General features: G+C 46.7%; 1 protein-coding gene across 2 annotated transcripts in view; it reads right to left on the minus strand.

Annotated features, from left to right (window-relative positions):
- Nucleotides 1-17,315, minus strand: part of RALB (RAS like proto-oncogene B) — a 40,648-nt gene extending 23,333 nt beyond the window's left edge. Inside the window, exon 1 of one of the 2 annotated variants that reach the window (XM_063631304.1) lies at nucleotides 17,164-17,315. The gene's annotated coding sequence lies outside the window, so the exon portion shown is untranslated. The remainder of the gene's footprint in view (nucleotides 1-17,163) is intronic. The other variant, XM_055261715.2, reaches the window with a different exon arrangement.
- Nucleotides 17,316-18,779: the final 1,464 nt, after the last annotated feature.

Consider the following 18,779-nt stretch of genomic DNA (forward strand, 5'->3'; position numbering starts at 1 on the left):
ATGTAATGTTATACGAAACACTAATATTAGATAGGGCTCTCTACCACTTAGCATAAAACCAAATACTAGAACATATATTCACTTGAGAAGCAAAATGTATTTTGAAAGCAAATCACAGTATATAAAACCATACATGTTAGGAGGAAGAGGTGGTTTCTACTAGCCTTAGTCCCATAGGCTAATATAGTCAGTCTTCTGTTAAGCTTGAGCAAAGAGGAAATGCGTTGGTAAGTCGTGTCCAAATGCCACCTTGCAGTATCATATGGTTGTCATGAAAATCACAAATGAGAATCTGAAAACCTAGGGGAATCCTAATCTCTCAGTCCCCCTCCTAAAATCCTGTGTCCTGAGTATTATGGCAACAGAAGCACACAGCAAACAGTCAAACATTATACACCTGCAAATAACTGCATTCAGCACTCCTCCAGACAGTATGAACTGAAGGTCACCTAGTACGCCATAATAATAATATTTGAGTCTGGCAATCCTAAAGCTGGGACAATGTAGGGACAAAAACAAGAACAGTATTGAAAACAGACCCCTGAAAAATTAGGAATCCAGAAATCCATAACTACAATAAATATTAAATAAACAAGGGAGAAGGGAGGGCTCTGCTTCGGGAGAACACCAAGGGAAGACTGGTCAAGAGGGAGGGCACACCTGAGTCAGAAAATTCACATTTTCCTACAATCACAGAAATGACTTTTCCTTTGTTTTCATCCTTACAACAAAAACCCGATTTTAACCAGTTATTTTCCATTGTTCAGTCTCCCTGTTCCGGCCTTACAAAGAAAGTAACTTTGAAACGACCTATTTTGGGTTCTATGTTTCTGCATTTTTCAGCCCTTTTCTTTCCACAAAGCCAGCCTCCTCTCCTCAGCTCACTCGAACACAATCTTATGGAATCACATGCTGCCCAATACCAGAACTGCAAATAAAGCCAGCTAAGTTCTTTTTTTTTTTTTTTTTTTTTTTTTTTGAGACGAAGTCTCGCTCTATCACCCAGGCTGGAGTGCAGTGGCGTGATCTCGGCTCACTGCAAGCTCCGCCTCCCGGGTTCATGCCATTCTCCTGCCTCAGCCTCTCCGAGTAGCTGGGACTACAGGCGCCCGCCACCACGCCCGGCTAATTTTTTGTATTTTTAGTAGAGACGGGGTTTCACCGTGGTCTCGATCTCCTGACCTCGTGATCCACCCACCTAGGCCTCCCAAAGTGCTGGGATTACAAGCGTGAGCCACCGCGCCCGGCCTCAGCTAAGATCTTTAAACTACATTTGTGATAATTTTGTCTTTTGACTTTACAAAAGCTCATACTCAACAGCAGAGTTAAAATTCAACTTCCTGTTATTTTTTTCCAACAAGCGTTCCCAACAGGAAGCAATAATGGAAAAATGCAGGGAATCAAAATATAGTAAGAAATGTTTAATTCAACAGCTAAAAAACAGGAAAAGAATTTGAAAAGCAAGGGAGAACTATAAGAAGAACTGAAAGACAAACAGATTAGGAGAAAATATTTGCAACACAAAACAAAGTAATATCCCTAATATATAAAAAGCCCTTGCAAAGCAGTTAAGTCAAACAATCTAATTTTTTAAATGGGCAAAAAATGAAGAAGTACTTCACAGAAAAGTGGGCACAGATAACAAACATATGAAGCTAAACCCAATTTCTCTAGTAGTCAAGGAAATGTAAATAAAACATTAGATTGGTTCATCAAGAGTTTGGGGAAATGAATACTACTAATAATAATATTAACTGCCACAACCTTTTGGGAAAAAATAAGCAACTACTAAAAGAATTATTTGAATGTAAAACTCTTCTAGGAATTTATTCGACAAAAGTATAAGGATATAATCACAAGAATGATTTTTTGTCACTACAAAGAATGCTATAATAATATTTAAAATTTCCATCAATGGGGAATTCTTGCATAAATTGTGATAGTAAGAGGTGAAGCCAGCTGGACTTCCTGGGTCGAGTGGAGACTTGGAGAACTTTTCTGTCTTACAAGAGGATTGTGAAATGCACCAATCAGCACTCTGTAGCTAGGATTGTAAAACGCACCAATCAGTGCTCTGTGGCTAGCTACAGGTTTGTAAAATGCGCCAATCAGCACACTGTAAAATGGACCAATCAGCGCTCTCTAAAATGGACCAATCAGCAGGACATGAGTGTGGCCAAATAAGGGAATAAAAGCTGGCCACCCCAGCCAGCAGCAGTAACCTGCTCAGGTCCCCTTCCACACTGTGGAAGCTTTGTTCTCTCGCTCTTCACAATAAATCTTGCTGCTGTTCACTCTTTGGGTCTGTGCCAACTTTGAGAGCTGTAACACTCACTGCGAAGGTCCGCGGCTTCATTCTTGAAGTCAGCGAGACCACGAACCAACAGAAGGAACAAACTCCAGATACATCTTGGGAACAAACTCCAGACACACCACCTTTAAGAGCTGTAACACTCACCACAAAGGTCCGAAGCTTCATTCTTGAAGTCAGTGAGGCCATGAACCCATGGAAGGAACAACCCAAATGAGAACCAAATTTTAGATTATCCAGCTATTAAAAAGAATGGGGAAGTGCTATATGTACTGACTGGGAACAATGTCCAGATGTATCCATTTAGGAGGAGGTACAAAATGGCAATGACCCAAATTCTATCAGAAATGTGCAGAAAACATATAATACAATGTCATTTGTTTAAAAAAATTGTTTATATATAAACAAAGAATTATTGCAGGATACACAGTTAATACTATTAACAATGAAGTTGGACTTTCCTTTTCTTTCCTTTCCTTCCTATTCTAAAGCTTTTTGATAAACTTTCACTCCTGCTCTGAAACTTGCCTTGGTCTCTTCTTCTGCTTTAAAAAAAAAAATTAAAAAACACATACTCCTTATTTTGCCTAATTTGAACAAAGTACATTGAGGAAATCTGAACACTGATTGGATTTTAATTATTTATTTTAGGACAGGTTCTTGCTCTGTCACCCAGGCTGCAGTTCAGTGGTGCGATCGTGGCTCACTACAGTCTTGACCTCTTGGGCTCAAGCAACACCCCACACACACACTCCCATCCTGGGCCCTCTGCCCCCAACTCCAGAGTAGCTGGGATTACAGGCGTAAGCCATGGCATCTGGTCGGATTAGCCATTCATTGACTGATGGTGACAAGGTAGTGCATTATGTACTATTCCCTGTACTTTCGTATATGTTTGAAAATTTCCACTAAAAAGAAACATAAGGTAAATTAACTTATACCACAAAGGGGATTTACTAGCAGACTACTAGTGTATGTCACTGACTCAAAACGAAAAACTATGCTACAGGAAGGAGGCCAAGGATAGGGCTGGGACTCAGGAGCAACTGGACACAGGGCCCTGAGAGCTGCCAGACCATCCCTGTGATTCTCGCCACGTGCTGGCTGTGTCTCTCTTCCTTGCTGTGGATCAGCTTTCACCACTTGGCAAAAGCAGAGATGCCAATTTGTAAAATTTGGTGGCCTGTAGACATGCTTTGTTTGCTCGTATAGTGCTTTTAAAAATTCATTTAGGCCAGGCGCGGTGGCTGATGCCTGTAATCCCAGCACTTTGGGAGGCCAAGGCAGGTGGATCACGAGGTCAGGAGATCAAGACCATCCTGGCCCACATGGTGAAACCCCGTCTCTACTAAAAATACAAAAATTAGCTGGGCATGGTGGCTTGTGCCTGTAATCCCAGCTACTTGGGAGGCTGAGGCAGGAGAATCGCTTGAACCCAGGAGGTGGAAGTTGCAGTGACCCCAGATCGTGCCGCTGCACTCCAACCTGGCAAACTGAGCGAGACTCCATCTGGAAAAAAAAAAAAAAATTCATTTACTTACCTTTTTTAAAGAACGATTTCACATAAAAGTCCAAATTTTTGGCATCTCTTAAAAAAATCAAGAAGTCTAACATTCCTAAGTCCCACTCGGTTGGTGCTGTGGAGCAGCTGCTGCTTTTGGAAGGGACATACACTATCTGAAAGCCAGCGTTAAGCCTGCTACACTCTTACTTCCACCTGCCTCACTCGTTTGCCTGGCTCCCTGACCCTGCTTCAGACATGATGGACCCAGCCCTCTGGATTTCATACCCAGACCCTGGCCTGAGTCAAGTGACCTCCTTGGTCAAGTTCCCCTTCCCCTGTGTAGCTGCTATTCTAATTAGCACCAGGGAATGGAAAATGTTTATATGCTCAAACACGTTATGACTCACTTTCCATGTCTATAAAAATCAGAAAGTTGAATTAAGTGACCTAAATTATCTTTTAATTTTTGACTTTTTTTCTGAAATTAGATATGCAAAACAACTCTAATTAGCCCTTCTGTATGCCTAAGGAAATTTGTTTTAGGTATTTCTAGTCCCTAACGGTTACCTCTTTACCCGTCTCTTCCCAAGCCCCCCCTCCAAAAAAAGAAAAACTAAATTAACAAAAACAAATGAAATTAACTAAAACAAAACCTAGAAGGCTTTGGAGTCCCTTCTTATAAGCAGGAGGCTGCTTCTGGTCTGTACCTCTGTGCACATGCTATTACTTCTGCCAGGACTGCCCTTCCTCCTGATGGAGGAGGATCGCCTGTAATTTAAGACTCAGCTGCAATATTTCCTCTTCACCTTCCTAGATATCCCCCGGCCAGCTCATCCTCCCAGTCTCAGGGGGCCCCCATGCCTGTCAATACTGTCTACCATTTCACTTAGGGAAAGTGGTGATTTCCCCCGAGATGAGGTCTGTTTCTCCCACCACACTTCAAGCCCATTCATCTTTGTGTGCCCAGCGTGCCTGGTACTTAGGGGACGCTCAACATTTCGTAGATAAAACACCAGAGCTGGTGTTCTCCACCCGGGTTGCGAGGCCTCAAAAGGATAAATGGTAACTGGTAAGCTTTTTATGTATTTATTTTCTTTTTTGAGACAAGGTCTCATTCTGTCACCCAGACTGGAGTACAGTGGCGTGATCATGACTCACTACAGCCTCAACCTTTGGGACTCGAGCAACCTTCCCACCTCAGCTTCCCAAGTAACTGGGACTACAGGCACCCACCACCACGCCCAGTTAATTTAAAAAAAATTTTGGCAGGGCACAGTGGCTCACGCCTGTAATCCCAGCACTTTGGGAGGCCGAGGTGGGCGGATCTCGAGGTCAAGAGATTGAGACCATCCTGGCCAGCCAACATGGTGAAACTCCGTCTCTACTAAAAATATAAAAATTAGCTGGGCGTAGTGGCACACACCTGTAGTCCCAGCTACTTGGGAGGCTGAGGCAGGATAATCGCTTGAACCCGGGAGGTGGAGGTTGCAGTGAGCCGAGATCGCGCCACTGCACTCCAGCCCAGGCGACAGAGCAAGACTCCATCTCAAAAAATAAAATAAAAATTTCGTAGAGACTACGTTGTCCAGGCTGGTCTCAAACTCCTAGCCTCAAGTGACTCTCCTGCCTCAGCCTCCCAAAGTGTTGGGATTACAGGCATGAGCCACTGTGCAGATTAGTAAGCTCTGAAACATTAATTCATTTTTCTGATAACTTTCCTGAACTACAAAGCAACAATAAATGGTGGGAGTAATTTGGAAGCTTATTTTAATATAATTATTTCTGAAATAAAGTCCCCCTCCACCCACCCATGGAATCTGGGATTCTGCTAGCCTTAGAGACGGTTACCAATTTACACAGATTCACTCTGAAGTTCCTGCTACCTGAAGAGGCAGCCGTGGAGACATTAGAGCTACTGGACTCCTAAAAGCTGAAGGCAAATTTGGAATTAGCATACATGTCCCTATCCTGAATTACTTATTCAAATAAAATCCTATTTAGAGACTTAAACAGATTCTACTACTACTTCTACTTCTATAGCATCTCTAGTATATTGCATATTCTCAGACACAGTTTGTATGATTTGTCCAGGGTCACTTAACTAGTGGATGGCAGGGCTGGGACTGGAGCCCTAGCAGTCCACACTCTGAGCCACTACATGGTCTGTGCTCTATGAGTGGATTAGAGTGGGGTGGGGAAGAGCTTCAAGTATGATGTGAAATGTTGAAACTTATTTCAAGGACACAGATCTATGGGTCAGAAAGCTCACTGAAGAGGGAGAAAAATGCATAGGCAGGCAACACAGAGCACAAGCTCTAAAACAAAGGCCTGAGGGAAAATATACAACAAAAATAGTTGTTATACAGTCATGCACCAAATAAAGACGTTTCAGTCAATGACAGACCACATAATACAACGGTGGTCCCATAAGATTATAGTACTGTACTGTTACTGGGCCTTTCCACGTTTAGATATGTTTACACAAATACTTCCCCATTGTGTTACAACTGCCCACGGTATTCGGTACAGTAACATGACGTGCAGATTTGCAGCCCATGAGCAAATGGCTGTACCATACGGGCTAGGTGAGTAGTAAGCTACATCATCTAGGCTTGTGTAAGTATACCCTGACGTTTGCAAAACAATGACATTGCTTAACAGCATTTCTCAGAACGTATGTGTCATTAAGTGATGCGTGGCTGTATATACAAAAGAACTGAAAGCAAGGACTTGAACAGATATTTATACACCCATGTTCACATCAGCATTATTCACAATAAGCAAGAGGTGGAAACAACCCAAATGTCCATCAGTAGATAAACAGATAAATCAGATATGGTGTAAATGTAGAATATTCAGCCTTAAAAAGGAAGGAAACTGACACATGCTACAACATGGATCACCCTTGAAGATGTTATACTAAGTGAAATAAGCAAGACACAAAAGGACAAATACTATGATTCCACTGATATGAGGTACCCAAAACAATCACATTGGGAGACAGAAAGCAGGATAGAATGGTGGCTGCCAGGGGGTGGGGGAAGAGGGGAGTGGGGAGTCAGTGTTTAATGGGTGCAGAGGTTCAGTTTGGGATGAAGAAGTTCTGGAGATGGATGGTGGTGATGGCTGCACAACAAAGTAAACATGCTTAATGTCACTGACCTGTACCCCCAAAATAGGTAAAATGTTGAATTTTATCTTATGTACATTTTACCAGAATTTTTAAAAAGTAGTTATATACCAACCACAGTGTGGGACAGGAAAACAAACCCTTGACTTGAATTCTGCCATTAAGAAGCTAATGGCTTTAGTTAACATTTCTCGTCCTCAGTCTGATCGACAAAATATGGGACAAGGCCAGGCGCAGTGGCTCAAGCCTGTGATCCCAGCACTTTGGGAGGCGGAGGTGGATGGATCACTTGAGGTCAGGAGTTCGAGACCAGCCTGGCCAACATGGTGAAACCCCGTCTCTACTAAAAACTCAGAAATTAGCTGGGTGTGATGGTGGGTGCATGTAATCCAAGCTATTTGAGAGGCTGAGGCAGGGAGAATTGCTTGAACCCAGAAGGCGGAGCTTGCAGTGAGCCAAGATTACGCCACTGCACTCCAGCCTGAGTAACAGAGTGAGACTCCATCTCAAACAAATAAATAAATAAATAGGCTAGCCGCAGTGGCTCACGCCTGTAATCCCAGCACTTTGGGAGGCTTGAGGCAGGTGGATCACCTGAGGTCAGGAGTTCAAGCCCAACCTGGCCAGCATGGTAAAACCCCATCTCTACTAAAAATACAAAAATTAGCCAGGCGTGGTGGCGTGCACCTGTAATCCCAGCTCCTAGGGAGGCTTAGGCAGGGAGAATCACTAGAACCCAGGAGGCAGAGGTTGCAGCGAACCTGAGATCGCACCATTGCACTCCAGCCTGGGCGACACAGCAAGACTCTGTGTCAAAAAAATAAATAAATAATAAAATAAAATAAAATATAGGACAGGCCAGGTGCAGTGGCTCATGCCTATAATCCCAGCACTTTAGGAGGCTGAGGCGGGTGGACTGCTTGAGCTCAGGAGTTCGAGACCATCCTGGGCAACATGGTGAAACCCCATCTCTACCAAAAATACAAAAAATTAGCTGGGTTTGGAGGCTGAGGTGGGAGGACTGCTTGAGCCTGGGAGGCAGAGGCTGCAGTGAGCCAAGATCATGCCACTGCACTCCAGCCTGGGTGACAGAGCGAGACTCCGTCTCAAAAATAAAATGAAATATAGGAGGGCTATATCCTTAGGACTGTTATGAAGATTAAACGAAGGAATACCTATTAAAAGAAGTTCTCAGTAAGCACTTAGCTGCTTTTTAAATATCATTCTAGCTTGGGCACAGTGGCTTATGCCTGTAATCCCAACATTTCGGGAGGCCAAAGAAGCAGAACGCTTGAGCCTAGGAGTTTAACACCAGCCTGGGCCACGTGGTGAAACCCATCTCTATAAAAATTAGCTGGGTGTAGTGGCGTGTGTCTGTAGTCCCAGCTACTCAGGAGGCTGAGGTGGGAGGATCACTGAGCCCAGGGAGGTCAAGGCTCCAGTGAGCTGTGATCTCACCACTGCACTCCAGCCTGGGCAACAGTGAGAACTTACCTCAAAATAAATAAATAAATATCACTCTAATATTCTAGAAAGTCTTGAGAAAGAAACTGGCCTCAGAGACAAATATATGCTAAGGCAGAGACAAGCTGCCAGTCCATAAGAAACAGATAAGGCGAGAGACTTTTTGCTCAGATGCAGTCCCCCTTGTCCTGAGGAATGAAGGGGCCTGGCTTCGAGTCCTCCTTCAGGCACTGACTCACTAGAGGATTCGGCAAGTCACTCCCGCTCACTGACAATATCTGCCCTGCCTACATCTCAGGGCAGTGGCGAGGGACACATGGAAAACGTGTACCAAAGGCATACTCCACCCGGAAACAAGCACAGGCATATTCTCATCAACAGAAGCCCTTCACACCCTTCTTTCTTCATCACCCAAAACACAAGGTAATTTGCCTTAGAGGCATAACCAATGGGCATTTCAGGATGTCCCTGTCCTAAATCTCCCCAGCAACTCCCGAAACGGCTCTAACAGAAACAGTCTTGCCTTCTCTTCCCTGCTATGTCAGTGTGTGAAGCCTAAGAGGATCACACAAGGAAGCTGCCACCTCCCCAGCCACGTTTGGGAACTGCGGTGCTAGAACAGGACCACCCTCCTCTTAAGGGGAGCACACTGCTGAACATCTGTCCTGAACAGTCACCACCAGAAGTGCAGGCGTCCCCACTCTTCCCTATGACTAGGGCTCTCAACCCAACAGAACTGCATCCATCTCCTGAAATGGCTAACCCACCTGGTCCCTGCAACCTCAGGCACCCCAGCACACCCTTCGAGAGCCTCCACCTCTTCTAAGAATGTTCCTCTACCTTCTAGCTCTGAGACCTGGGTGTGCCCTGGGGACACCACATCAAGCAGATGCTATTTCTCCTCCCATGCCATGTGCTTCAGGGCCAGACAGACCAGATATGTGTCCTTCCTCCCTCCCCAATGTCACCTGCACTTCAGTACCTCTGTTAGCCCCCTCCGTCTTACAAAAGCCCCCACACCTTTGAGGCCTGGGCTTTCCAGACATAATGGCCGGTCCTTCACCTTGTTACTATCAGCTACGGACCTCCTGGTCACTTCCCTCATTTATTGAGGACATCTGCTTCTGGTCTGGAGACTTCCATTCTACCCAACTCCTGTCGTCCTCCCCAGTGACATCTGTGCATATGGATGTCCCAGCTAAGCTTGGCCCCTCTCAAGTCCTTGATCCTCTCTTCTCCGAAAACCCTTTCCTTCCTTCTATCTAACATTATCATGGTCATAACCTGAACTTCACTGTCACCAGAAACAGTTATCTCCTCTAACCCTCTAGCCTCAGCCTCCATCCTTCTTGCTCACTTGTTCAAATACCGCCCCCACACACAATTCTCTGCCCTCTTGACACCTGCAAGCACTGGCCTCCAGCACACTCTCTCTGCATAACAAGACCCTCTGGGCTGCACTGCTTCCCTTCACTAGCTTAGATCCCAAAGCCTGACATGAGAAAAGCCCTCTTGCAGATACCTCATCTCCCTGCTCCCTTCCCCTCCGTCTCACTCGCTGTTTTCAGCACCTGCACCCGGCATGCAAATGCTATTGTCCAAGGAAAGAAACTCAAGAAAGCAGCCTCCCAGCACTCCACTCTCAATGCACTTATGATCACAAACCACGAATGGTCATTCCCCCACACTTCCTAGTAATCTCGCTGTGACTCTCCCCTGTGCCCCTCCTCTGCTCACTCTTGACAGATAACCTACAGAACACCAAGCCATTAAGCCCAAACTCCCTCAGAGCTCCTTCACCAAATCTACAAACCTTCCACGCCCTTCTTCTCCTTGTCTCCAGCCTCACGGAGTGCACATTTCTGCTCTTAGCAAAGACCAAGCCCTCCACCACCACCACGCCCAAGAACTTAATTCCTACCACTACCCTTTTTCCTGCAGCATCAATCAGTCTTTACTTTGCTACAGGATCATCCCCAACAGCGTGTAGACACGTTCTACTGAATCTTCACCCTAAAGATTCGCACATGCGTGCACGCCTTTGACCCCTATATATCCTTCTAGCTAATGACACAACTCCTCTATAGGAATTATCTATGCTAATGCTTCTCAAACTTTAACACATAGTTTACCTGGGAATCGTGTGAAAACGCATATTCTGATTCAGTAGGTCTGGAGTGGAGCCCAAGATTGGGCACCACTAACCTAGTCTCTAATCATGCTCCTGACCCACAGACCCCACACTGGGTAGCAAAAGCCTTTGTTTCCTTCCTTCACTATTTACGGAAACCATTCCAATCCAACTTCCTCCCAACATAAGCTCACAGAAATTTGTGAGATCAAGATCACCCACAAACTCCACGTAGCTAGCTCCAATAAAAACTCTTCTTTCTTCCTTCCCATGCCCTCCTCCTCTTTAAAATGAGCAGGTAGAAAGAGTGATAAAACACTGCCTGGAAAGGGAAGGCCCGCAGCAGGCCAGTATAGGGCCCCTCCCAGCATCCCCCCCGCCCCAGGCCATCTCTCCTGGCTTCCACAGCCCACATTCTCCTACAGGCTGAGTGCTTCCCGGGTGGCTCTCTGGGCCCTTTCTCGGCGCCACTTGCCAGGCATTCCTCCTCCCCCTCTAGATGTCAGCACTTCTCAGAGCTCAGTCTTGCTCCCTCCTCATCTGCACTCTCTTCCCAGGTGACAGCACACAGCCCAGTGGCTGTACAGACAACTTATGAACCTGAGGAAGCAGCCCTGACCGCTCTCCTGGCCCCAGGCTCACAGCCTTGCTGCCGCCCCTGCCCACTGGGCTGCCACAAGATTCTCAACTTATTCCCAAAATAGAACTCTTGATGCTTCCCCCTTAAAATCTGCTCCTTCACTATCCCCCATTTATTAGCTACTGAAGTCACTACTAGTATCCATATCATTACCAAAGCCAGGGACTTGGAAGTCATTTTTGACTCCCACTGTCTCTCCCCAGCTCAATTCATGACCATTTCTAGCAATTCCATTTCCAACATACATTTCAAATCCATGCACTTCTTCCATCTTCTCTGCCACCATTCATTCAACAGCCCCAGCTTCCTAAGTGACCCCTCACTGCCACTCCAGCCCCTCTTCAATCTGTTCTCCACACAGCCCTTCCAATGGGGCTTCTAACACTGCACATGAAACTGTGCTTAACGCTCCTTAAAGGCTAACCACGAGCAGCAGCTAAACCCTCCACTGGCCACAGCCTCCGTGGCCTTTTCCTTGCCTTCTTCCAGCCCTGTGAATGTGCCAAGCGCTTTCCTACTTAGGACTCCTCCACACCCCCCCACCCCCACGCATGCGTGCCTGCACACACACACACACACACACACACACTGCATTCAGGAAGGCCTGAAGCAAGAGGAAGCAAAGTCCAGTCAAGAAACTCGAGAAAGACCTTCACAGCTATCTGCAGCAGAGAGAAAGAGGCGGAGCCCAAGTACAAGATGCCACTGAGGAGGTAAGGAAGGGCGGGATCATTGAAGACCCCAGTGTAGGCCAAGTTGAGGGATTTGGGACATTTGACTGAAAGCACTGGAAAGCCATTGAAGTGCTTCAAGTAAATGGGTAACATAATTAGGCTTGAATGTTGAAAAGGTAATTCTGGCTACAGAGTAGAAAAACAGAGGGGTCAAGACCAGATGTGGGTATGCACCAGGCCACGCCGCAACACGATGGGGACTAAGGAGACAACAATGCACATGAGGAAAGTGACTAAATTTTAGACCTACTTAGGATGTTAAAAAACGGCAGTGTTTACTACATGAACAGATATAATTTGAGATTTTTAAAAGGCCTGCCATGTAAGTATTACTAGAGGTATCACATTGGCTAAAATTCATTCCTAACAATAGGATCAGCTATCAGCAGTAAAGGACTGGCCACCAATCCTTCCTGTGGGAGGAAGGAGGGGGATTACAAGGAAAGTAGAATGAAAGAAAAGAAAGATACTAGCTCATAAATTAGGGCAGAGGATGGGCAAGGGGCCAAAAATAGGAAGCAGAGGAAGTGCAAATAGTGCTGACTTTTCAACTCTGCCTAACAGTGACTCTAACAACCTTCAACTGGATTGGGAAGAACAAAAGCTATTCTCAGAAAAGCCTGTCTTCTGAGGTTGCAATTTAACATGATTAATGAAATATTTTGTTATAAATATGCACTACTCAAAGGATATTCGTTATAAAAAAAAATTAGGATCATTGAATTTTTAGAGATGGAAGGGACTTAGAGGTCATTTAGCCAGGCTCAGGCTCAGGATTCAGAAACTCTTCTCTCCACCAATAGGCACTTCAGGAAGATTTCATCTGGAGCTAAAAGAATAGCGCCCTTCTATCCAGGTGAATAATTAAAATGTATGAGGGTCTCAAAAGTGAACTGAAGAATTGCTAGGCAAACAAGCAGTATCCAAAGCTTTAAAATAATGGGGAGGAGTAAGAGGGTTTAGGTTCCCCAAAATTTTTCAGCTACGTTGCCAATGAGTTTTATTTTTAAGAACACACAGATAATGAATGACTAATTTTAAGCCATTCATCAAAGGAGATCACTTTGGCAATATTTTTTTTATCAACTTGTTTTGGGGTTAAAGAAAAAAATTCAGATGTTCCTTTTGGTTTAGGGACCAGCAAGATCTGAATTTCTAATTTCCAAAGCTACTGCATACTTGGCTAATTCCAGCATCTAACAAAGAACCAGAAGAAAGAACATAAAAGTTTCACATATAGTATTAAAGCTTCTACAATAGTAAAGACCTCAGCTGTGTTTCCATCTCCTACAGTATACTTCAGTAAACATCTGAAAGAAAGATTTTCTCAATGATGTCTGGACTAAACTTTAAAAAAGTTGAGGTGGCTAGCCTCCAAGAATACTGATGTGTCCTGACCTCCCCTCTTGTAGTCCTTTCCCGTATTGTACCAGGCCTGGTCTGAATGCTGGTAGAAAGGATGGTATGCCATCTCCAAGATTAGACACTGGATTAGTCTGTTCTCATGCTGCTGTGAAGAAATATCCGAGACTGGGTAATTTATAAGGGAAAGGGGTTTAATTGACTCACAGTTCCGCAGGGCTGGGGAGGCCTCAGGAAACTTACAATCATGGCAGAAGGCACCACTTCACGGGGCAGCAGGAGAGAGAATGGGTGCCAGCAGGGGAAATGCCAGACGCTTGTAAAACCATCAGATCATGTGAGAACTCACTATCAGGAGAACAGTATGGGGGAAACTGCCCCCATGATTCAATTACCTCCCACCGAGTCCCTCCCACAATGTGTGGGGATTATGGGGATTACAATTCAAGGTGAGATTTGGGTGGGGACACAGCCAAACCATATCAGACACCAATATACTGCTGCATCCATCTTGATCATTATCATATTCATTCTCTCCCTCTCTCCCCACCCCCCTCAGATCACTTGCTCTGGGGAGAAAAGCCATGTTGTGAAAAGCCCTGTGGAGAGGCCCACATGGTGTAGAACTGAGGCCTCCAGCCAACAGCCATGTGAGTGTGCCATTTTGGAAACAGATCCTCTGGTCCCAGTCGAGCTTCAGATGACTGCAACCTCAGGAGAGACCATGTGCCAGAAGCACCCAGCCAAGCTGTCCCCAGATTCCAGAACTTCAGATACTGTGTGAGATCATAAATGTCTGTTGTTTTAAGCTGCTAAGTTTGGGGAAATTTGTTATGCAGCAACAGAAAACTCATTCAAAAGGTGGGCAAACTTTACAGGCAGCCAGGCACGCAGGACCAAACTACTATATTTCCTTCAACTCATGCCGTATACTCAGTAAAATCACATAGCTTGGAACAATGCTATATATAAAATGCCCACAAAGCACTGACCAAAGCAACAATGAAAACAATATATTGGCAATTATCAATTAATGGCACCTTTTTCTGCATTTAGATTTCAACTAAAAAACAACTAGCCACCACCACCACCAACAACAACAAAAACAAAAACAGCCAAGAGAACACTAAGGAAAATTATAAGCAGCTACTTTTTTTAAAGTGACAAACTTGAAATTGAGACCTGGTTAGAATTTTGCAATTGCTGTAGTAAGCACATATACCTTCCCTCTTTGACACTCATTTCCACATCCTTTTAATGTTTCTTTCCACTGTCACCTATCCAAGGCTCATTAACCCTCTTGCCTACTGGCCCCTCTGCTTTTTGGAATATCTAAGAATATGTGTACACATACAACAATATTTATATTCCTAGGTACCAAAAGAACTGAGGAGCTAAAGGAGACAGCCCATGGTCAAATCTCCAAGGCCACATATTTAACTGGTATGGCGTGAATCAGTGGTCTGTGCCAAGCAGACAGCTGATGCTCAGTAACTGTTAGTTTCTCTCCTTCTCCTTAACTACTCTGTCATGTGATGAAGGAAGAGTTCCTTTTCCTCTGTGCTCGGCTCTCTTTGCGATTAACATTCAGAACAACATGCATTCATTTAAAAAAAAAAAAAAACCAAGCGTCTTGCATGTCTAGAGCAGGGGCTGTTTAGCAGTAACTGGAGCCAAGGAAAAGTGGGACTCCTGTATACCATCTGGAGACAAGTTACACTGGAAAACTACAGAGCTCACCTAGATCTCTTCGCACTCTAGTCTTACATTGTCTCCAAATTTAGCTTTCAAGAAAGGTCTCTAATGATGTTTCTAACTTCCATAAATTACATGAGGGGGGTAAGAATTTAGCAACTAAATGCAAAGAGGCATAGTAGGATTACGTGATTTGGAACAAAGGATTATCCCTGCCAGACGGGGTGGCTCACACCTGTGATCCCCAGCACTTTGGGAGGCCAAGGTGGGACGATGGCTTGAGCCCAGGAGTTCGAGGCCAGCCTAGTCAACATGGTGAAACCCCATCTCGACAAAAAATACAAAAATTAGCTTGGCATGGTGGCGCAAGCCTGTAGTCCCAGCTACTCGGGAGGCTGAGGTGGGAGAATCACCTGAGCCTGGGAGGTCGGGGCTGCAGTGAGCGGTGATCACACCACTCCACTCCAGCCTGGGAAATAGCGCAAGACCCTGCCCCAAAAACAAACAAAAAAAGGATCACCTCAATTCTCAGGCTTAAAATTTTTCATGGAATCTCAAGCCATCTTCAGTCAAGGCAAGAATTTAGAACTTTTCTACTCTCCTACCAAAATCTCTTTATATGCCGTGAAAGACTCTAAATCCTGTTTCTCTATCCTTATGGTCTAGGTCCCAAGTTCCCAAAAGATATCTAATAACTTACATTATTTTCCACACACAATCCTGGGAAAATGTTCTACTCCTCGGGCAGGGGAAATCTGGCTGAGATCTCCGATAAGAGTGCTGTTTCCAATGGGAAGCAACGTGAATGGGCAAGGAAGGAAAGCCCCAGATGTGGTCAGAATAAAGCAGACCGGCTGACAACTAAAGCCACGTACAAAGGATATGTCTCCCTGGCCTTCTTCTCCCCCGCTCCTGTTTCGTTTAATCCTAACAATTGGGGTAACTATCATCACCCTGCTACAGTTGTTGACTCTGGAGCTCAGAGGGGGAAAGACCGTGCTCCACATCATAACACCGGTGAACTCTCAGAACCCGCATCAAACCTAGGTCTTCAAACTCACCCCTCCTGTTTTTCCCAATATGCAGTGCTACCTTTCACGGTTGCCCCATTTCTGGGAACTTCGATACTGTGCTTCTATTGCTCCACGTTTAAGGAGCATTCTGAGCCTTGACCGGTTCTGAGCTTTGACATCCAACAATCTTATGGCTCTGCTTGGAACATCAGTCATTGACACCTCTAATATCCCCTCTGATACTCCATGCCCGCCATCCATCCCCAAAACTTCATAAGAAATGAGGTTAGGAAACCAGGACACAGCAGAAAGTGCACTGTTCTACAAGGGCTGAAGACCAGCCACAGGGTAACCCAGATGAGCAATCAGCCAAGTCTCTTCCACGGCCAATTCACTCAGTCCGCCAGGCACAAGCACTTCTCTCCCGAACACTAAGCTGATAAGAACACCAAAGTTCCAACGCTTCTCGTTGGAAATGAGCACGGAGAGGACACTGCTCACACAAGCAGTGTGGACGCAGACAGCTCCGCGCCCCGCAACCCTGCACCGAGCACGGTTAACCTCACACCTCCACAGGCGGCGAGAACCGGGGCGGCGATGCCCAGTCCAGGCGCTTCCCCTTAGAAGCCCCTTCACCGCTGGCCCCTATCAGAAAGGAAAGAGGAGAAGGCTGGGGGAGAAACAACTTTATGCTCATCTGCAAGACATGACCAAAACAAAACCAAAAAACCCTTTAGGAACACCGCCCAGTTCACGGCGGGCGCAAGTTCCGAGGGCAGTAAGTTTTTGCAACACTTTCCAGCCCTGACCCTGCCCAAGCCGCGGCCGGAGGACTGAGGAAGTGGACGGTCCTGGGCGGGAGGCCCGCGGCAGGAAGTGGAAGCAGAGCCATCTGCGGGACAGGGAAGGAACCGCGGCGACAAGGAAGAGGTGGAGGCCGCCCCCACTTCCTCAGCCCCAGGCAGCCCAGGAGGCCGAGACTCCCCCAGGGAGTCCCCCGGAGCGGAGCGGGGCCGCTGCCGGGGCGTCGCCCTCCGTCGGCCTCGCGACGCGACGTGTCCGGCCGCCGCCCGGCCACAGCCCGGCACCGAGGGAGCAAGCGGCTGCGGGCGCGCGGCGTACCCCACTCCCCAGCCCGCGCCCCACCCCGTCGGGGTCCCGCGGGCGCCGCGCCCTTACCAGGGACCAGTCCCGCCGCCTCCGCCGTCCGCACCCGGCCCGCCGCTCTTAAACGCGCCCCGCCCCCTCCCGGGGCCGGACCCCAGCCGTCCTCTGGCGATTTGTCATTGAGCAGCCGGGCTCGCTTTGCCACCCCCCGAGCGCGCCCCCGGCGTCGCCTAGGCAACCCCTCCTCTCGAGAGCGCGCCCTAGCTTCCGTTCTTGCCCTTTCCTCGGAAGCCACGCCCGTCGAGGGGCTGTCAGCCAATCCGAGGCGGATTTTCCAAGCAGAGGGCGGCCGGGGAGGAGGTTTCACCAATGAGAAGCTTCCCCAGGCGGGGGGGGCGGGCCCGGCGCGCCTGCCCCGCCCCCCACTGTTTCCTTCTTTGCCCCTCGAACACGCAGCTGGTGACCCTGCGGCAGTGGAGGAGCTGCTCGCCGGTACTGAGGGCGGGTGCGGGCGCGCAAGGTGGGGCGCCAGCTGTGGGATTCAGGCCAGGGCCAGGACGAAGTAATGGAAAGCAAAAGCGAAGGACAGACCTGATCATACAGAAACAGAAGAAAATTACGAGGTGGCGAAGAGTGCTTGAGCGCGGCGATGGGGACGCCGCCAGGGGGTCCTGGGGCGGGACTCCACCTGCCGCCACCACTCGCTTCGCTGATGACATCCCATTAGCAGTAATGGAGTTAATGAGTGCATCGCGGTGACTGGACACAGGCCGCCTACAAGGGCCAGAATCCCACCCTAGCCATAGCCTCGAGGCAGGAAGTGCAGTGGGCAAGCTCCCTGCCAACAGGTTTTCTCCTGCCAAAGCCCAGGAACGTGTGATTTTGTATCTAATACAGCTTCATCTCGGTGGATTTTTTCCCCCCTAAACACCTCCGCCTCCACAGGTTTTGTGACCGTGCTGACCCCTACGCAGACCTCATGAGAGTCACAAGGCATCGCAACAGTTTAAATGTCCGCCTCTCTTTATCTTTAAGGAAGGGAACTACCTCTTATGCAATGTGATATCCATGGCTGCTAGCACAGTCTAATTAATTCATTGCTGATCATTATAAGTTAGGATGCATGTGTACTATATTGGAGGCTTTGGGCCATGATTAGATTGCTATGTATCTACCAGATCCAGTCCCTCCATCAGCATCTATATCAAAAAGCACAGAAGCTTTACCTTAGTCTTAAGTGACCAACTTAACAAAAAAGGTGCAATCAGAAGAATATCCTAGTGTTAGCCTACTATTTTAAGTATTCTGTTTTTACCATTCTCATTCACATTTAAAACTTTTATTGAGTGCTAATTGTATGACAGACACTTTGCTAGGTACAGTAAGGAGATGCGGTAGGAGGCTTCTCAAAGAGGAAGCTCCCTAGTATTTATAATCTAGAAGAGGAATCAGACCCAAACCTTTTCCTACTGAGTAACAATTAAGTGCACAGGTTTGGAGTCTCGAAGCATAGGATTAAAGGAGGGCTCTACCTTATGACTAGCAGTTACTTCATTAGGAAACTACTTCTGTGGGCTTTAGTTTTGCCAGCTGCCCAACAGCAGCATCTCCATGCTATAGGTATGAAGATGTACATGAAAGTCCACGTAGAGCTCTCAGTACAGTGCTAGGAACTTGTTGAGTGCCTC

This window comes from Symphalangus syndactylus, chromosome 22 (assembly GCF_028878055.3).
Source record: "Symphalangus syndactylus isolate Jambi chromosome 22, NHGRI_mSymSyn1-v2.1_pri, whole genome shotgun sequence".
Taxonomy (NCBI): domain Eukaryota; kingdom Metazoa; phylum Chordata; class Mammalia; order Primates; family Hylobatidae; genus Symphalangus; species Symphalangus syndactylus.